The sequence below is a fragment of the Larus michahellis genome, chromosome 11, assembly GCF_964199755.1.
Source record: "Larus michahellis chromosome 11, bLarMic1.1, whole genome shotgun sequence".
Classification (NCBI taxonomy): Eukaryota; Metazoa; Chordata; class Aves; order Charadriiformes; family Laridae; genus Larus; species Larus michahellis.
Window position 1 is genome coordinate 22,046,736 of NC_133906.1, and position 19,711 is coordinate 22,066,446.

The following is a 19,711-nucleotide window of genomic DNA, read 5'->3' on the forward strand; positions in this document are numbered from 1 at the left end:
CCCTCCCCAGCCAGGCACAGCTCTTCCCAAAGTACCGCTGGAAGCATCTGTCTACATACGCAGTTTTGGGGCTCCATGTGTCAATGGAGTATGCGATGCCTATTTTCATGTTGGTTGTCTGTACAGTCATGGTCGGAATGAAATGGTACTTTTCTGCCACGCTTGTTTTTATTCTATTTCTAGGAAAAAACCTCTGGGCCATGATGCAGGAGAAGACTGCTGGGCCCTCCTGTGCTGCTGGCCGTTCCTTTTCTATTTAGATTGCGTTTCCCTTTTGGTCCCGCCAGGCTGTTCCTCCCCCTTTCCAGGAGGGACGTTCCCCTGGATTCTTTGGTGAAGGAGCTTCCCCAGAGCCCGGCGCGTGGGCAGAGGTGGATGGTGCTGGCAGGGCCGCGGTGCAAATCCCACTACGAGTCACGCGGAGCAGCAACACCAGGCCTGGGCTCCAGGTTACACACAGGGATAACAGGGTTGGCATCAACAGCACCGCTCGTTTCTGTCCCTCCAAAATGGGATGGCAACATGGGGATCAGAGAGATACCCTGGGCCTCACTCACCATCGTCCCATGGACCTGGTGAGACAGATGATTTGACTCAAAAAGAAATGAAATTTGTAATAATGCATGTGGTGGGGGATTTGTAGAACTAACTTACACTTTGCTTTGCTCCAGATAACTCACTCATTTGTTTTTCTCGGATCTCCTGTATTTGTTATGCCAGTAGCTCCCCTTTAAATCAGTTGAATTTTTTCCTGTTCGAGTAGCTCCCACCCAACAGATCTATTTGTGGGATATTTGTGGGAATTAATGTGGGATATAATGTGGGAAATTAAAAAAAAAAAAAGAAAAAAAAAAGAAAAAAAGTGTTATTTGAATATATCATTAGAGGATGTATTTACATTTTAAAAATTAATTTCTTCATTTTTAATTTACTTCACTTTTCAGTGATTTTTAAAATTTTAAAATCAGCTAGATTTTTAAAACACAGATCAGATCTCTGCTTTGAAAATATTGACAAAAAGTTAAATAATAACAATAAAATGAAATTATTTAATATGACTTTTATTAAACAGTTAGCTTGTTTAAAACTTTTTCCTGCTCCCATCCCTTGATTTTCAGATCGTTAAGCTCCTGTTCATTTCACATTTTCCTAAGACAAGGAAATGTCTTGAAATCTTGAAAGATACAGAATGAGAGAAATATTTGCTTCCACTGATGTGAGAAGTCGAACATCTCACTGAACTGAACTACCCTTGCAAAGTTTCTCTTAATTTCAGAGAGAGAATTACGGATTCAGACACCCAGATATTTCCTTCAGTTTGTTCTATTTTATTTCTCTGTTAACAAAGGAGTTTCTGATGGGGCTACTTTTCCTGATTGTTTGGATGCCATTCTGCGTCAGTACCAACAGTTTTACTGTCATGTGCATATACATACACAGACACAGCACACATTGTGCTCCATCAGTAGATTCATGGAGCGTGGGGGGGGGAAAACCAAACCTCCATGTGAAGTGACGAGAGGTGAACTTACTTAAATGAATATATTTCTTTGCTACGGAATCAGGCCACAGAAGAAGAACCAGGCCTGCATTGCCTGCATTAAAAGGACAAACCTGTCAGGGCTGACAGATCTTTAATGCCAGCAGTCCTTCGCGGCTGACCTTGGGCTCAAGAGCCACCAGCCACACGCCGGAGATGGGCTGGGGCTGGTGGGGCAGCAGTTTGGGAACTGCAGTTCATCAGAGCTGGTTGAGTCCTGCCTGCTTGGAACCACGTGCCTGCCTGGGAGACGAAACGTTCAGAAAACTGTAAAAACACACACTTCGAAATTGCTCAGGAAAAGGTGTTTTAAATAAATAAATAAATAAAGGCTTAAGGGTGCTGTTACGTACTGGTTCGCTTTGTAGTTTTCTAGGGCTTTTGTAACTATTTCCATAATGATTTCAAAGCTGTAAATTTTTCCATCCAATTTTGTTCTCTTTGCTCTTCTGTGGTTGTATTAGACTTTGATATCGATTTATGTTCTCAGCTGAACAGGCTCTGCTCCAGCAGCTCCTGCAGCCTGCTGACGCCTGCTGAAACCCTGGATCCCACCAGCTCCACTGGGATGTGGGACAACCGGGAAAGGAGTCCCCTGGAAACGGCTGCTTTTGAACAGGATATTATTTTTGAGCAAAAAATCCACTTTTCAAGTTGTTATCTATTTTGTAGGTCCTAAAACTAATCCATTTTCATATTTTTCCTGATTTATTTGTAAATAATTTGAATTAATTTTCTCAAAAGGAAGATTAATGGCTTAAATAACAGCAGTATTTTCTAAGTGAGAAAGATTTTAACATTATAATAGTTACCATTTCAGAAACATTTTAATTAAATATCATTACAATCTTTATAAAGTGGAACACTTCCAATGCATTTTGTTCACATACAACATTCTTCAAAATGCTAGGACGACTTCTGACGAGAACAGTTTAGTGCAGAAAACTTCCAGTCATGTTTCTTTCTTGCTTCAGAGGACAAAACAGAGCGGTGGGTAGCTTCGTGATGGCATGTAGCGCTAGTAAAAGCATTTCCCAGCAAACGGTGTAAGCAGTCACCTTCAGACATTTAGTAATTCTGCTTGTGCTGTTTAGTCCTCCTCATTCTGCAGTATCGATTATATTTAATGTTGTTTATGTTTAAAAATAAATAATTATCTAAAGGTAACTTCTATCATAATAAGTGCCATTAATTGGCCTTTTGCTGGGAGTTTCAACAGACCCCCCCCGAGGATGGAGTCCTGGCCAGGACTTAGAAGGACCTTCCTTTACCCCTCGAAATGGCATTTTCGTACCCAGGTTACGGCACATGAATTCCTGCCCTCTGTGTCCGTGTTGCTGCCTTTCAGCAGGAGCAAATTCCTTCTTCCCCCTTCACTATCCTTTATTCTCTCCATTCTGCCTCTTTTCCCCTTATTTATTAGGATAACGTAAGTTGTAGGAATGTGATTTGAACTGATACACTGAACAGTTTTTTACTGGAACAGCTGAGGACCCGTCTCTAACGCAGCCAGTCCCGCTGTGAAGACGGCCGTGGTCCTTTTCACGTCCCCTGCCCAGGCACACGAGCGTGGACACAGCTCGTCCGTCGGGACAGCCCCGGGGTGCACGATGTGCCTGTGGAGGTGGGACGAGCTCATCCTCTTTTGTCAGTGACGGTGTGCTTAAGCCCTGAAATAGTGCTCCTCAAGTACTGCCAAGCGTTTGCCCTTCCCAGCTCAAAAAACATATCTAGTCATTTTATTTTGCAGTATTTACTCAGCTCTAACACGCAAACATGCATATCTTCTACATGTGATTTAAGTAAGGACCCATCTGCACAATAAAACCACGTAGAATATAAAGTATAGTTACCAATCCTTACGCCCAGGAAAAAAACCAACCAACCCCATCAGCAAAGGGCTGGATTCCCACCCCCTCGACATGGATGTAAACCAGGGCAACTGCATCGGAATGGTGCCGACCTGCCGCGGTGTGAGCGAGGAGTCGGGCCGGGGTCTCACCCCGCAGCGGGGCTGCCGTCCGCTCTGCCGTGCCCGGGTGCTTCCCCTTCCGAAACAGCGCGACCAGAGAAACGCTTTATGTGCCATGGGGCTGCAATCAATGGAGCGTTCGATATTTCAGTCACTTTCTTTTTCAAAACGACTGGTGATTCCTTTCCACCCCCATTTGCTGGCTGCGCTCAAAATTAAATGTAGGAAAGAGTCACCAGTAAAAGCCTCTGGGGTTTATAGTGCGGCCAAACTGTCGCAGCGAGGGATGTGTTGCGTGGGATGGCTGAAGAGAAAACGCACTTTTCCTTAGAATGGAAGGGTTTCTGTGTTATTCTGTGTTATTTTATTTTATTTTGTTGTATTTTATTTTGTTTTGGTTTATTTTATTTTGTTTTATTTTATTTTATTCTACAGCTTCCCCTTGCTCGCAGCTGACAGAAACCCATTCCCAAAAGCTACTTTCCTATGTGCTTTATGTAATCTTCTAAAACCACGAGCACCTGTAGATACCAAAGGCACGGGCTCGCTCGTTAAGGTCTGCCCCAGGTGCTCTGGAAACGGTGCTTCAGAAATTCCATGGACAAAGCTGGAGACCCTGAGCGGAGGAGGGTAACGTTAGGAAGAAGGACCTGCCTTTCTAAAAAGCTGTTTCTGGCCTCTGAAGTGAGGATTTCCCTTCCTTGGGCTGAACGTCTCATTTATTGTGTTTTACTCACTTATTTTGAGTGTAAAGTTGGGTTTTCCCCCTCCTCACTCAACTGACTGGAACTGGGAAATTCGGCGTCGTCTTGTAATGTTGCTCCTTTTGGCAGCAGCAGACAGATATTTAGTTGTATCCATAACTCAGGTGCACTAAGCAGACTGTAATTGTTTCAACAGTTAAGTTAATCAAAATGCCCCTTATATTTTCATTCCTAAGGAAAATAAAAGAATGACATGTAATGCTGCAGAGTAGCTTTTTGGTCTTGAAGTTCTCTCTCAGGCACACGTGAGCTCCAGTCAGCAGTGATGCACAGTCGCAGCACGGGTTGAGGGTGTGTGTACAGTGCATGGACAAACTGTACAAGAAAAATATACACATTAATGTACACAGTCCTCCTCCCCATCGACATATCTGGGGATATTCACAGTGCTGACACATACTTAGATATTATGATTTCTGTGGTTGTTATTCAAGCCAGCGTCCTGCGATGAATGTGGGGACGTCAGGGAGGACACAGTTACCGTTTGTTACCGCAGACGCAGGGTGTAATGCCATTTCATACTTTAATTCCAGCTGGTTCCAATCTGTCACATCTGTCTCAGTGGGAAGCTGAGATGGGAGGAACATACATGAGGAGGTTTTAACGCTGCTTTCCTGTCGTTATCGTTTGTCGTTCTTGGAGGAGCTGTCGCTTCTGTTACCACAGCAGTCCCGGGTGTTGGACTTTGGGGACGCGGACATTAGGTTTGCTACAAGGGCATCGTTGTAATGCTGCCCAACTCATCTTCACTCCAGCCGTCGGGTTGTGCCCCATGCTGGCATCCCAAGCAACTTCTGCTTCCTCCGTTCCTTTCTGAAATCAGCCTCTCCTGTAAAAAAACCCTAATTATCGGTAGCAATCCCTCAACGAGCAGTTTCTGGGGGCAGGGTCGGCTAGTCCTGAAGGCTCCATTTCGAGTAGATGGAGACATTCCCACCTGTGCAGCCGCCACATGACCACTGGCAGAGTGGGTGCTACCAAAGCAACTGCTCTGTGGTCCCGTCGTCTCCCACCAGTGGAGCTCAGGGTGCAGCTTTCCATCATTGGCAAGAAATCATTGCCGTGACCACGGCTGCTGACATTAACGGGACAGCCCGGGCACGGACGTGCTTCTCTGGTGGGCAGAGATGGCTCGGGCTGGCCGGTTCTGCTTTAGAAAAACGTGGTGATTTCGGGAGACAAATGTTACGGATCCAGTCCCACAGACTCGCTGCAGCTGGACATGGAGCCCTTGGGGACGTTCCGCGAGTGCTGCCCAAGCACAGTGCCTTCTGCACGGCTGCTGGAGGGGGTACCCACGGTACTGGCTCCCCAAATTTACCTCCCGTATCACCTCCCACCTGCAGCTCAGGAGCTACAGCAGGAGCCGATGCCGGGATTTCAGCAGAAGCCTTGATTTTATTCACTCTGCAGCCAAAATTAGGCCACCAACACTGCCAAGAGGCACGCTTTTTGGGTTTGATACACAGAGAATGCATTTTTAATGCTATAATTGCTATTCTCTACCATTGGATTCCCATGTGATGCATAACTGCAGTCAGAGCCTCGCAGTAAAACATTTGCTTCCAAGGAGGACAGAGAGAAATACAACAAATAATATATTTTCATTAAACCAGAAAAATATTACTTTTAACTGGCTGACCTCTGACCTATCTCAGATCTCAGCTGCCGAGTAGTAATTCTGCCTTGTGAGGCTAGAACTGGAGAAAGAGCAATTTTCTAATTAAAACCCATGTTTGCCACTGCAGGAAAAGTTGTGTGTCTAGACATGGACACCAACTATCACCTGAAGTTGAGAAACATTTAGTATACATTTTTTTTTCTTTCATCCGGGTCATGCTGTGGACCACTCCCTAATTGTAGAGAAGGTTTGGGATTAAATGCGCAGGCTTCGTGAATCTGAATTCTCAGCGGAGCAGAACAGATTTAATACTGAAAAGTACCCCCCAAAAAATCCCAAACATCCTCCCCACCAATGTAGAACTCGCTGTGAGGTGGAAACAACCATATTTGATTCTTGGACATCTGTGATTCCTTTCAGTCATCCCTATGAAGCCTAAAATAATAATCACAAAAAATCTGGGAAACAGGATTAAAGATGATTTTCCTGCGTGACTATCCACTGTACTTCAGATGGAAGAGAAATTCTTGCTGTGGGTTACCCTACGAAATAAACCTTTCCGGGGGCATGGGCAGTTGCCAGCCCTTATGCAGAGTCGTTAGGGAGCACTTGGAGCGTTGCGGATCTTTGCTTTCTCCAGGGGAACTGGGATCAAAGGCGTTGGGGTGCTTGCGTGAGAAAGGAGAGCAAAAACTTGGTGGTGATTTTAGGTCCTAGTTCCCGGCTCTCGACACAGCCTGCTGCTTGTCACTTGCCTGGGGCTGCAGTTTGTCATCGAGTCACCCTGGTGGGAAAGGCCCCTGGTCCCAGAGACTTTCCGATTGCCAAAGGCACCTGATCACCACGTAGAAAGAAGAGTCATTGCAAGGAATTAATGAGCCACCTGAAATATAGTCGCATAAAATGATGATGTTTACTGGAAAACAACGAGTTAAAATCTGAGCAATGAAGTGCTCACTTTATATCTCCTGCTGTTCTCCCCAGCCAGTGCGGCAGTGGGCAGCCGGACCTGGCCGTGCCGCCGTCACGCACAAAAGCCGTTCCCTCGCTCCTGTCTCCCGGCGAGGGCCGGGAGCAGCTCTGCCGTGCGGGGTCTGCGTGCAGCGCATCTGGCTGGCTTGGCGATCTGTGTCATTTGGGACAAGATTAGAAACAGCGCTCGGGCAATCCCCGCGCTGCCTGGGAGCGCTTTCTAATCGGCAAGTTTAGGGAATGAGACAGTGCCAGATGAGCAGCTACTTAATTTCTGATGCATCCTGAAGCACGCAGAAAACGGGGGGCAAGAAACTGGACAACTGTTCCCTTTCTGGATTAGTGTGAGAAAGGTGTTTTCAGGAGAGAAACGCAGAGGTGTGAATCCTCTTGAGCTTTGAGGAGTTTCTGTTTCAGATCTTCACAATCTGAATTTATCGCTTTTTTCCATGTGGGGGCATGGTTACATATCTGCATTCATCTGAGACAGGAGGCCCTGTCTTAGAGCAACCGCACGCTTGAAATTCGCCCATCAGGCAAAATGCAATTGGTTTCTTCCCCTCTTTCCTGCTCAGCAGAAGAAACGTTCCCTCCCGTGGGGATGCATTAGCAGGGAAGAGACTGTACACGGGAAAGAAATGCTGGAGTCACTCAGGGACAAATGTTGATCTGTTACAGCTGAATAAATCCACAGTAATATAATTTATTCCCTGGGATTTGCATTAGACTTATCCTGGCATATATGAGATCGCAGTTCTGCATGCACGGTTCCCCCCGCTGATTAGCACAATGCTGCCTGGATGAAATTCCAGACCACCTTAAGACTGCCTGATGTTTCCCTCAGAAGACCCTTTTTTCAGCCGTTTATCTCTTTGCTGAACCTCAACCACTTGGATAGAGATTTTTCTATGCTGGATATGTGCCTCAGGCAGATCTACAAACTTTTAAAGTGTCAGTCACAGCAGTGAAGTCAACGCAGCGTAAGAGAACAGGAGAAAAAGAAAGTTGCATTTCCCACATGAAAATGTATGGCTGCTGTGAGGAGAAGCTCAAAGGCTGCTGTGCTTTGGAGCGAGGGCACCCCGTTCTGCAGGTGGCTGGTGCCGGCGGTGCCTTCTGTTGGATTTTGCTATTCCAGCAGGGAAAAATACACCCAAACTTCAGCGATTTAGGTGTTTATGGAACCACCTCACTTTGCGTGTGCTCAGGAGCGTGTTGAGCGGGATGAATACATCCCCCCCATGTGTACTCCTTCTCCTTCCGCCTGGAACTGGGCTTACCTCCAATGAGCTTGTGGGAGTGACCTAAGACAAGGTCTGCAGAGGCAGAGGAGCATTTTCCCTGCCTTGACTGCAGCGGTACCACAGGTGAGAGGAGAAGCAGTGTCCATCCTGTGCCTTCAAAAACCCATTTTGATGCTCCCAGGGCAGTTGGCACCTGCCTACCTGAGACGTTTCAGTTGAAGCATGGGAGAGATGAAAACAGCTGTTCTTGCAGCAGAATCACCTCGTTGCACATGCAGGTTAACAGCGAGGAGCTAAGGTATTTTTCAGTTGTTATTAGAAAAGGTGGAAGAACAGGGCTGAGAAGGTTTCCTGCCCAGGGACGGCTGTCCAGGTGGACAAGGGACCTCTTGGTGGATGGTACAGAAAAGCCGCAGGCAAGTAGGATGGGAGGAGAGAACTGGGAGGATGGGAGCTGGGAACCCAGGACCCTCCACTCCCAGCCCCACTGCCCCCCGTGACGCTGGGTTTTCCCCTCCAATATTAAGGATTTATTATTAAACCATAACAGAGGGAGAGGTTTTGTTTGGCTTTTTTTTTTTTCTTTAATAAAAGGACACACGGGAGTGTCAGAAAGGGAAGATATTGCTAATCACTTCCTTCCATGTGCGTGTTTAATTGACAGTTTTGTGCCCAGGGTGATTCCAGCATTGCCATCCAGGAAACGAAACGAGAGTTCTTTCCTATTAAAGCTGACACAGCTTCAGAGGACTTAAACTACAAAACTAAAAAGGAAAATGAACAGCTGGAGCTTCCCTTCACATTGAGGCAGAAGATGGGGGAGAGGCACGAGGAACTTGGTCAATCTGAAAAAAAAGGAGTAGCGTCCCACAGATAACGCGCTGTCAGCAGCAAAGACCAGTGCTGGTGAGTTGCTGCTGCCACCCGTGATGCCCAAACCTAACTCCAGAAGTCTTCCTCGGGCAGAAGCTTGGGGGGAAACAGCCCCCAGAAGGCCACCAGCCTGCACTGCTGGAATTCACACCAATTTCACCTCATCCCAACAATCCGCCCAACCCGTGTTCCCAGCCCGCCACGCGGAGCGTTTCTGTGGTCTGGCTTCAGGCATCGCATGTGCCTGCTTTGAAGCAGGAGTTACTTGCGGCGGCTTTGCAGGATTGTGTTGTCTTGCAAAATGTTGTACGTTTAAAATAATCTGTGATATTAAAAAAAATCTGCCCTGCCTGTTTCTAGCCTCTCTGAATGGGATTTTTACTGTCGAAGACTGTACAAAGGGGTCTGAAATAAAAGCAAGCTGCATTCCTGCTCTGTATTCCAATTAGATGTGGCCTTTTTGTGGAATTAAAATGAGTGTAGAGGGGGGGAGAATTGTTTAAATTAATTTTTGTGCTTCTAGGCATCATAGCTACAATTTTTTTTCTTAGTTGACTGAAAAAAACATTTAAGTGACCCTGTTTTCCTAATGCTCCCATCAACTTTCCAAACCCAAGCTTAAGGAAAGCAACTGAATTGCTGATATTTATCTGAGCCTAAAGAAGCAGAATCCATCACAATTCTTGCATCACGCGAATTGAGAGGCAGCAGAAACACGGCAGCTCCATAATTTGGTTTCACTGACATGCTAAGGGCAACAAGCATGACACCTTGCAGGATAATTATGGGATCAAAGGAAGATTTTTAATTACCAGAACTGAAAGACAAATCCAGAGTTCCTTTCAATGATTCATTTCCATTTCAAGTATCCAGGTCTTTTGATGGAGCTGACAGGAAGGGAGAAGGACGGGAATTGCTTAGAATGTCTGAAAGAATCCAGAAACGGATCAAGCTGCAGTTTTCATTTTCTGGAGCATCTCAGGAGGAACAGACAACTCATCCCTTTTGTCTCTAGCTCCCGAAAGTATTTATTTTATCTTACAGATGCCCTCACTTTCTTCCTGACCAATTTATCTAGTTTTTGAAGCTTTCTAGAGAGAGGAGAGAAAGCCTGGAGGATCTACTCCACTGCCACGTGTCGCAGGGTGACCTCACGTAACGGTCCGACCACCCCATAATTGATTTCTTCTCTAGACACCCAAGAGGAATCCCTTCCCGCTGGGCTCTAAGCCTGCCCTCCTGGCCACCACTAATAACTGCAGCAACCAGCTCCTCTCTGCCGGGGCTAACGGCTGGTGCTGGTCTGCTGATTTCCCCCTACAGCTTATGGGGAGCCCGGACAAAGAGAAAGAAACCACCTTGGCTGATGGAAAAACTGCAGCCTCAAAGGGAGAGAAGGAGAAGGAAGGAGAGGACAAACCCGGCCACCATATTCCCCTGGGTCACATTCCTTCACCCACATTTTCAGCATCTACACTGTTTCTGACTGTTGTGAGCCATCCACTCGTCCACCTCCCTACCGTGGAACAGGAATATTCCCTACCAGCCAAGGCAAGCCGAGCCCTGGCCATTTCCTGCAGGGAGCAATAGGATACGTTCGTTTACGTCTGGGTGGCCTCGTGTTTCACTGAGAAAAGCATTTCCCATCCGCTGGGGTGAATGGCCGCATCCCGTCCCAACCTGTGGGCAGCTGAGCATGGCTGCGACAGAATCACAGACTGGCCCGGGTGGGAAGGGACCTCTGGAGGTCATCTCCTCCGACCCCCTGCCAGAGCAGGGTCACCCACAGCAGGTGGCACAGGAACGCGTCCAGGCGGGTTTGGGATGTCTCCAGAGACGGAGACTCCCCCACCTCTCTGGGCAGCCTGTGCCAGGGCTCTGCCACCCTCACAGCAAAGAAGTTCCTCCTCACGTTGAGATGGAACTTCCTATGCTCAAGTTTGTTTGACAGCTACAGAAGATCCTGCTCCTGGGTGCCATGGGTGAAGCAGGAAACCTTCAACCTCTCCCTGGTCCCTACACCAGCAGGCACAGCCCTGGGGTCGTTTGTGCCTTGATCTACTGCCCCTGTCAGTGCTGTCAGTGGCTTTACATACCTCGGGTAGAGCTGACAGGCTCCAGATGGTCGGCATGGTACCTTACAGAGGAGTCAAATCATAATTAAAAAAAAGCCACATGAGTGATTTTGAAAGCAATAAGATAATGTTGCCCTAACACGAGGGACCTGGGATCAGAAAAGCAATCACTTTGGATAAGTCATTCAGCCATTTAACCTTCTCAGCATCTGAGAAATCCCCTGTAATGGACTGGCGGTTGTCTAGTACCACCCCGTCTGTGAGGCAGACACTAACAATGTCATTGTTTTATTCTTCTTCATCCTGCTGTCAGTTAACCACTGTTTTCTCTGTTAGATAATAATAAAGCTGATGTGCATTTTGCTGTGCTCAGATATATTGCTCTCTAAATGAGAGGAAATAATTTCAGTTTAATGTCAGGCTCCAGTGAAGGAAGAAATGAACATGAAAAGCAAGTACCCCCTTGAAATATTTGTTCCAAAAGCAAAATTTATTAGTGCATATTGAATGTCCATTTTTCACCCGTGTTTTGTACAGTCACGGTGAATTACATATAAATTGTCACAGCTCCCTTGGCTTTGATAGCACTGCACTCACAACTACTGCCTGATGTTGAAACAACCCTTTGGAACGAATGATATTTAAATATGGGTGTGAATATTGAGAAACTGCGAAATTGAACCTTTCGCTGAGGCCCATGAATATCACCTTGCCCCCAGGTCTCTTGTCAGGCTTCACCAGTTTTCCTAAAAAAGGGGAGATCAGCCCAGAGCTTGCTCCGTTGCCCACCGCCCACGCAGCCAGCGCTATCTCCCCTCCCAGACTGTGTTATCCATCACCCGATTTTATTGTCTCTTGTCCCCATTAACAGATTGCTGCAGCACGTGGGTGCCAACGGGGAGAAGGTGCCAGCCTGGACCTGGGAGCCTGGCTCTGTCCCCCTGAGCAGGAGCTGCCGCTGCTCCTTCTCTCCCCGGCTACTCCCCTGCTTCTGCCCCGGCCCGGGGGATGCGCGGGGGGAATGTCAGAGCGTCAGAAAGAGCGCAGGGAATGTCACAGGGTTTCGCCCTGCACGGTGCGGGAGTGGTTGCCCAATGGCTGTCTGCTCGTTGTCTCGCTTCCAGCACGGAGCGGTACCTCTCCCTGCACAAGCTGTCGGGTACAAGGGAATGTGAAGGGTTGTTCTCAGTTACTGCTAAGAGGTTGCACGGGCAGCCCTACAGTCCACATTTCAATCTGTATTTTTGCTTTCTTTGTTATCCTTTAGCATGCCCAAGTCCCCTAAACTCGCCTAACAACGTGTTGTGTGCATCTGTGATTTTAGTTTGAATTATCTTTCACTTTACTATATTTATTATCTAATATTCACATAGCAATAGATAAGTCTTCAGGGGCTTTTAAAACAATGAAGAAAAATAAAGTCTCCGATTGGAATCAGTTGCTTGTTTATTTATTCAAGAAATGGCTGTTTTCAGATTTGTAATGTAAATCTCGTAGTATATGTAAATATCATAGCATATGTAGACTACGGTAAACATCTACCGAAAAAGGCGAGCAGCTTGTGGTTGAGCACAAGCAATAAAACAAATTTCAAATTTAGCATCCTATTTTCTGTAATGTGCTTCTGCCCTTCACGCGCTGTAATCCATCCTGGGGGTCGAGTACGGCATTGGCTGAATGCTGAAATAACCACAGAAGGGAATATTTCACCACGGGATAGTCCAGGTCCTCTACTTTGAGCTGTATTTAACACAGCCTGCCGGGAGACGGGGAGCTCAGGGAGGGCGACAGACTTGATTTGTTTCCCAGATACTCTCTTCTGAAGCCTTTTCTTCGGCCGGTGAAGGCAGGCACGTCTGATGGACGACTGTCTTCAGACAGGACCAAGAGCTTGAAAAGCTAAATGGGATGTCTGCTGGAAAATATACTCAACAAAAGCAACAATTTGTCTCCGGAACAATTTGGTGTTTGCAGTGAAGTCCACTTTGTCCTGGAAAGCAGTGTAAAATAGGAAACGTTGAATAATACGAAGGGCATCCTTTCATGTATGTGGACACATGATGGGGCTCGGGCTGTGTGCTTAAAATGCAGTAACGACATACAGCGAAGGCATTCAGCAGAAAGAGGGAAGTGAATTAAGACAAAAAAAATACCTAAATTTTCAACAAATGGTCACGTAAAGTGTATCTTTACAGTATTGTGGAGAAAAATTAGAAAATGGCCCGAACCCAAAGGAGACCAAGGCTGTAATGGGTGACTCACAGGAACTCAATCGCAAGCCCAAGAGGTAGAAAGTGAGCTTGGATTCTCAGTCATCCTCTCCAGGCGGGGGTGACTCAGGCAAACAGACATTTGATGATGCTCGTTCCAGAGAGGAACTGGAAAATTTACAGCGGGAAGAAGAGCAGCCCGTGTGTGAGCCGTGCGGAGCCCCGGGAGATCTCAGCCCAGGGCTGCTCGCCAAGGGCAGCCATGAAGAGGCGTCCGAGGGCAGATTTCTCACTGCTTTCATTAGGAGGGCCGAGATAAAATCCTCATCCAGATGTAATTCTTGTTGCTCTGGCTCTACTACAGTGTCATTTAGCCTATCTTGTAAAAAAAACCCCATTCTGGTATTGTCTTATTGCTTGATCCATGCTTCCTTCCCTCTGGATCTGTAGAGCTGGTGTACGTTGTGGCTCTTTGGGATTTGGCACTGGCAAATTTACAGCGGGAGGTCAGCGAGGCGCTTTGAAGCCCCCGTCCCCGGCGCTGCGCCTCCGGCGGCCCCTCGGTGACGCGCAGAGCGGGACCTTGCACCCTGCCTGCTGGGGGTGCGCTGGTCATCCCAACGCAGGAACTATAGGGCCGTAACAGAGGAGGCCACTTCTGGAAAATAAAGGGTCGGAGACCCACGTGCCCCTGCGCTCACTTCGCCGCAGGATTTGGGGAGGTTTGTGTGTGGGGAAGTCACGAGCCTGCGCTCCTGGCAGGAGGGACCCTGGCTGTTGGGTGACACGCTGGGAGAGATTTTTGAGGTGATGTGAGGTTTAGTGACGGTTTTTGTCAGCGTTAGGTCGGCGGTTGGACTAGATGATCCGATCCCTTTCAACTTGGGCGATTCCATGATTCTATGACGGGAGAGATTTTGGGAGCAGCGTCCTGGAGCAGCTGCAGCGAGGCTCTCGCCGCCTTCACCTCCCAGCAGGCCGAACACCTCTGCGTGCACGGGGATGGGGTTAAAAGGAGAGATCCAGGCTAAGGGAGTCAGACCCGCGGCTCCCCAGGAAGGTTAGGCAGCGTCCCCTGCTATTTAGTGGCTGCAAAGGGGACAAAGTCATTAACACACACCGCACCGGGGTGCAGCAGGGCATGCGCCTCGCTCCCTGGCCCTGTCAGACCTCCCGCACTACGAGGCGTGGTGGAGGCAGCTCTGCAAGGGCTTCAAGTGAAATGAAAGACCTGTCCCAGTCTATGAGTTGGTCCCGGGGGTCAGTGCTGGTGGCCTGAGGAAGCCCTGGCAGGGCCTGTGCTCGCCGGTGTGCAGCGTGGGGAGGTCCAGCCTCGCCGCCGAAGGCAGCAACTTGCTCTTCCCCTTCTCCAGAGGCATTAGGTCCGAGCAGAATCACAGCTGTGCTAACCCTGAACCACAGAGAATACCGGTTAACATGAAGCAAATGCTTCAAGCCTAACCCTTTTCAAAAATTTCCCCAGTATCAAAGGCCCTTTCAAAGTAAAGGCTTCCTTTTCTTTCTTTCTTTCTTTCTTTCTTTCTTTCTTTCTTTCTTTCTTTCTTTCTTTCTTTCTTTCTTTCTTTCTTTCTTTCTTTCTTTCTTTCTTTCTTTCTTTCTTTCTTTCTTTCTTTCTTTCTTTCTTTCTTTCTTTCTTTCTTTCTTTCTTTCCTCTCTCTCTCTCTTTCTCTCTTTCCTTCTTTCTTTCCTTCTCTCCTTCTTTCCTTTCTCTCTTTCTCTCTCTCTTTCTCTCTTTCTCTCTAAGTGGCTCAAAGAGAATATGCTGCGTTACATAACTCCTGCTATTTTTTCCAATATTAAAAGCCACCCGGCAAAGATGTGCTGGTGGCGAGTCGGGGCTGGGGAGGGGTGGCTCTGAATTAGGAGGTAGATGGGAGGTAGATGTGGCCCCAAAACCAGGCTACCGACGGCGACAGACGCTCTCTCTTGGGCTCTGCCCCCCAGCCTCTCATGCTGCAGGAGCTGAAGCTTTTTCTGCTCCCTCCACGCCTGCTCCTTCCTTCCGCCAAGGTCCTTTCTAATAAGGATGTGTTAAGCACAGCTGGGTGGGCTAAGGGTGGTCTCAGCAATCAATGGTCTTCCTCTCACACATGCAAAACAACCGTAAAAAGCATTGTCTCCCATGTTTGCTGCCCCTGTCTCTTTGGAAATTTTTATGAGATTCCAGGCTCTGAGTCGAGATGAAGAAGTTCTCCTCCCACAGAAAATGTACAGATAAACGATTTGGTTATAAAAGCATGAATTCTTATTTAGTGAGAATATTCTCCTGAAATAGAAGAGAGAATTATAAAACCTTTTGTCTTACAAAATGAAGCTCTTTCACAGAAAGAAGAGCGAGCGTTAATTCATTCAAAAGGCTCAGGACTGTTTTTTAAGTATGTCATGGAATGCATGCAGCAAAATGTGAAATACCTGAAATCTGAGCGGTTTTCAATGTCCCTGAAAATTCAGAGTGGGGCTGGCTTTGTGAGATTTTCAGCTGAAAGGTGATATTTTACAAGCGACGTTTTCACAGGACATTTTCTGCACTGTGTACGTGTCAGAGTGCTTATTTGCCCAGAGTGCAAATTCAAAGCTATATCAAGCAAGAGTAAAACCTCCCTCAGTTCAGTATATATTTAAAAACAAAGGGAAAGAGCCAGACAAAACTGGAAAGTAAAAAAAAAAAAAAAAAGAAAATTTTGCAGCTTCAGAGTAGCACAAGGTTAAAGTGGTTTTTTTCACTTAGGATAATATGTAGGTTATTAATATCACGTATAAAAAGTGGGCTATTTTAGAAGTAACCCGGAGGCTTGTGAGTCAAGGTTTCTTTCAGTCCCTTCCCGAATAGCAGCATTTCCCCGGTTCAGCTCCTTTGCTTATGTTGCCCAAATGCATTAACGTTTGTCGGTCAGACGAAGGAGGGTCCGCAGACCTTGCAAAGATCGTCTTTGCTTTTCTGTCCCCTCAGCGCTGCTCTTCACCAGCTGCTCTCCCTCCGCTGGGCACGCAGGCAGCCCCCCTGCCCGCTGCCTTCCCCGCCGCCACTTCAAACCCCTCCATTCCCCTTTACCGCACTGGAGCTCCACCGTCGTGCTCAGCGTGCTAACGGGGGCAGTTTGTCCTGGCATTTTCCCTGGAAATCCCCCTTGTCAGCTGTAGCTAGCACAGGGGATCACTCCCTCTCCGGGGCTTGAATAGCTGCTGAAGAACTGGGGGAGCTCTGCTCGGCACACACGCACCCCTGACCTCTCCCACCCACGGGCGTCTTCCATTAAATAAGTGCCCAGGCTTGGCTTTAATCACCTCAGCAAACCCGCGGGGCGGTGTGTTTGACTGCTCGGCCAGTGAGGGCCCCGAGCAGCATCCACCCACATCCCCACCACTTCTTGGGTTACATCCCAAGGCTGATTAAAGTATTGAAGAGGTCTCAGCTCAGAGAAAAAACAGGATTTTTCGTGGCATAGATCATTAAAATCTGGACAAAATACAGCCCTGTCAAGGCTAATTAATTTCTGAAATAATTCAGTTGCAGCGATTCCTGCATATATCGAGTGTGATTCTATCCACTTTAACTGAATGACCATGTATGCAAAATATGTTTTTTCTCAGAACATGTTGAGGACAAATTTCATTTTAATATACCTTTTTATCTTTTTATTGTCCTTTTCAGCAGACTTTTCCTGGGAACCATCTGAAAATTTATCCTTTTATCCACCAGCTCCACGCAGCCCCTTCTGGGCTGAAATAACAGTCTTTTTACAACACACATCATTCAGTGCAAACCAGCTTGGGGCAAGAAGGGAGACAATGTCCTGTATCTATTAACTTTGAAGGAGAATTTGAGATAGGAGGCAGTTAACTGCTCGTACAGAAATGCAGCAGAAGAGGAGAAATCCTCCGTACTAATTGTTAGATCTTTACTAAGCAATGAGAGCCAGATCTTTTCTTTTCGCTCATATAAAGAAACCTAACACAGCCCGACACTCAGATAAAGTACGTGATTGCCACAGATTTAACCAGCGAGCTAACAGTAGACGTTTTACCCTTCCTAAATTGCAGCTACGTGAATTTTCTTTAGAGGTCTTGCATCCATGACAGATCCCGCAGGATCTTGCTTAAGCTGTGATGATACAGAGAAATCGGAGCCTGTTGGTAGGCACGCATGGATGTGCGAGCTTGTAATCAAATATTCAAAGCTGCCAATAATGAGTGATGCCAATGATGGCAACGATGTAACTGAAGTGACAGTGCAGAAATGAGTCCTGTGATCCGACACATACAAATTACAGCTAAGCCGCATCCTAACAACTTTCATGAAGTTGATTTGATGCATACTTTATTTTTTCCACTAAGTAAAATGACACGTACGCTTCTGCCTGCAGTTCCCTAGCCCTTCCCGTGAAGTCTTTCAGGATGTCGTTTCTCAGAAAGTTCTCCTCAGTAAGTCAACACACAAAGGAAAGCATGAATTAAAGTGTCAACAGACTCGTTGGGATGGACGGTTTGCAGGGAAATGACAATTCGGTAACAGGGGAGTCATCGTGTAGAAAGACGCCACCCTACGAGCACTCGTGTCTGATGAGCGGTCGGATGTGCTCCCCAGCAGCGCGCTTGTGACAGAGCCACGAGTTTGCCATGACTGTCAGTGACTCTGGCGTGCCTAATCCCCGGGCTCTGGTCCACACACTCAAGGCATCTTGGCCACACAAAACTTTTGCTCCTGTCCCTTTACCTCGCCTTGTATGGATGGCCATAGAGAAAGGTAGTAGAATTGCTGTAAATTGGTTGTGTTAATAACCAGCCTGCCCTGTGCGGAGCTGATGCTGTCAGATTTCAGTGTTGCAAGCCAGATTGATTTTGTACATTTTTATTTTTAAGGCAAAGCGCAGCCAAAAATGTTTCAAGAATGAAATGTTTCCGCTGCAAAAGAACCAGGTGGCTGGGGCAAGGCAGCTGCTGGGAGCCACCCTGGTGCAAGCGCTGGTGGAGAGGCTCGACAGGGCAGGGGACAGGGGTGTCACCGTGATGCTCTGCAGCCCCTTCCAGCCACGGCCATGAGGATGCCAAGCGGCTCTGATGCCCTGGGTAGCCCCATCCACGAGCCCACTGGCCACAGAGCTGCATTTCGGCTCAGCCCCTTGGTCCTTGCCCGAGCTGTGCCGCCGGGGTGTTATGCCCAAACCCTGTGCCTTGACCTTGTGGCTTGATTTGCAGTTGCCCCATCACTGTGCACTTGCTGGGGAATCTGGCTGACCCTGGCTGTGGCCACTGGACCTGCTCAGCTCTTGCCCAGGTACTGGGGAGCTGCATCCCTAGCCGGGGGCTGCTGCCCTACTCTCACCCTCGGTCCTGCTTGCCTGTCCCTTGCAGAACATCCTGCTCTGTCCCCCTCCTTGACTCTGCCACCCACACCCTGGCTGCAGCCAGCACAGAGGTCACACAATCACAGAACAGTTCGGGTTGGTGGGACCTTAAAGATCATCCAGTTCCACCCCCCTGCCCTGGGCAGGGACACCTCCCACCAGCCCAGGCTGCTCTGAGCCCCGTCCAACCTGGCCTTGAACCCCTCCAGGGGTGGGTCAAAGATGAACCAACCCCCCCCCTTCTTTCCCCCTCAAATCCTGGGGCAAGAAGGGGGGCAATAATAATAGCTGCTTTCCAAATGGGTAGTTCCTTTTAAAATGCAACTTTTTCCTCTGCACATATGGCTGGAAGAGATGGCTACAGAAATCTATGAGAAAGCACAGGTTAGCAATGTGTTGGTCCTGAAATGTGTTAGTCAGTTCGTAGCCAGGAAGAAGGAAATCTCCAGCCCTTGTCTTGGTGACAACGTTCTTGGCAAGAAAAAAATGCAAATCAAAAATGCCAGTTTTAAAATCTGGCCCCGAGAAGGAGAAAGGAAAGAGAGACGCAGAGAAAGCACACAGCTACAAAACTGGGAAAATGTGATTTTCTGGGCTTTGGGAAACTTAACACCTTGTCCAAAGCATTTGGATGTCCCTGTCTCATCCAAAGCGTCTTACATGGCTGGGTGATGTAGCAGCACAGAAATGTGCTGTCAGTGACAGGGAAGCTTTGCCTGAGCTAGCAGAAGGCGCTTACAGTGCGTCCATGAGCAGTAAATCAGGAGGATACACCCAGGTAACTGCACTGGCCAGACGGGTCTGGAGGCTGTGCCCCTAGAGCTGCTGGAGCTGTGGTCAGAGAAGCCAACAAGGCAGGAGAAACAATGCTTTGGACTGATTGTCTGTGCTTTGCACCTTTGGGTGCAGGCAGAGAGTGGAGTGAGAACATGAGGAGCAGCTCTGCAGACACCAAGGTCAGTGGAGAAGGAGGGGAGGATGTGCTCCAGGCGCTGGAGCAGAGGTTCCCCTGCAGCCTGTGGAGGTCCACGGTGGAGCAGAGATCCACCTGCAGCCTGTGGAGGAGCCCGTGTC